This window comes from Dipodomys ordii, unplaced genomic scaffold (genome assembly GCF_000151885.1).
Source record: "Dipodomys ordii isolate 6190 unplaced genomic scaffold, Dord_2.0 Scaffold27, whole genome shotgun sequence".
Taxonomy (NCBI): Eukaryota; Metazoa; Chordata; class Mammalia; order Rodentia; family Heteromyidae; genus Dipodomys; species Dipodomys ordii.
In genome coordinates, this window is record NW_012267243.1 from 18,837,715 (window position 1) to 18,839,262 (window position 1,548).

Consider the following 1,548-nt stretch of genomic DNA (forward strand, 5'->3'; position numbering starts at 1 on the left):
GAAACTGGAGAGAGGCTGAAAAAAAGAATTCATGAAATCTGTTCATGCTGAAAAGCACAGAGAATATTTTTTCAATCACTACCAAAAAGATGGGAGAAAACAAAACAGATAAACAGCAACAAGATACAAATGCACTCCACCACAGCATTCCCATTCAACGTCAACCTCGGCTTCTCAAAGCTAAGAAATCAACAAAGGCTACTTTTCTCTATTGACAATAAGAAAATGCAAGCTGGGCACCAGTGGCTCCCGCCTGTCATCCTAGCTACTCAGGAAGCTCAGATCTGAGGATCGCGGTTCAAAGCCAGCCCAGGCAAGAAAGTCCATGAGACTCTTATCTCCAATAAACAACTAGAAAACTGGAAGCAGTGCTGTGGCTCAAGTGGTAGTGCCCTCGCCTTGAGCTGAAGAGTGCAAGGACAGCGCCCAGGCCCAGACCCCACGACCGACCAAAAAAAAAGAAAAGAAAAGAAAATGCAACAGAATTGGTTTTATTTCTGCATGGTCCTGAGAAAGCCAAGTCAGCTAAACAACACCATGGGACTCCTCAGGGCCCATCGCCCTCCTGCTGGTGTCTCTTTCCTCCTGTAATTTTTGCTGAAGTTTAAGTGATGTCTTGCACTTAGTTCTTCCTTTTTCACTGATGACATTCTGTCTACTTCACATTCTTTGTGGAAAGGGAGAGAGCATTCCCTGCCTCCCCCCCCCACACCCTCTCCTTACACACACACACACACACACACACACACACACACCCTCTCCCTACACACACTGGGCTGGAAATCCCGGGGAAGAGCTTTGGATAGACTACACTTCAAAGTTCATTCCTGGTCAGCTCTTGCTGACAAAACCACCAGAGATAGCTGGTGGCAATTCAGTCTCGGGCAAATGGACAGAGATTCATCTTGAAAATATTCTTCAACAAACCAAGGTGAAAGGTTTGTAAAAAGAGATCAGGTACATTACTGCATCTGCGGGCAGTTGTTCCTAGAGCATCTCACAGAGGTCAAATATATAGAGCAGAACAAATTAGCCTCATAATGAAGCCTCAGGAGGCAAAGCAAGGCAAAGCACAGATCCTTATCCTCCTACAGGAATTGCTACTCCATGACCACAGAAACACGTGGGAAATCAAACTTTTCAATAGCTGACACAATACCACATATATAGAAGGCAGCAAAATGTTTGGGGGGTTTTATTGGTTTGGGGATTTTATTGTTTGGTTTCTTTAGTATTTGGGGTTTTGTCTGTTTATTAGCAAAGTCTGTACTACGCTATCTTCTGTCCATCTAATTGTTTTGAGCCATGTGCCTACAGCTGGATGCTCAGTGTGATGAACAGGAACAGAACACACCCTGAAGGTCCAGGCTAGAAGCAGGACAGTTTCCTGAAAAGGCTTCTGTGATTCCATTGTAGAGGAGCCTGGAAACATGAAGCCATGTAAAATAAGAGATGGTATTGTTACATTTTAGAAAACAATCACTCCAACCCACTGGGGGCTTTTTAACTCTCTGGTGAACCCCCCCCCACGTGAGCTCATTCCCCCCA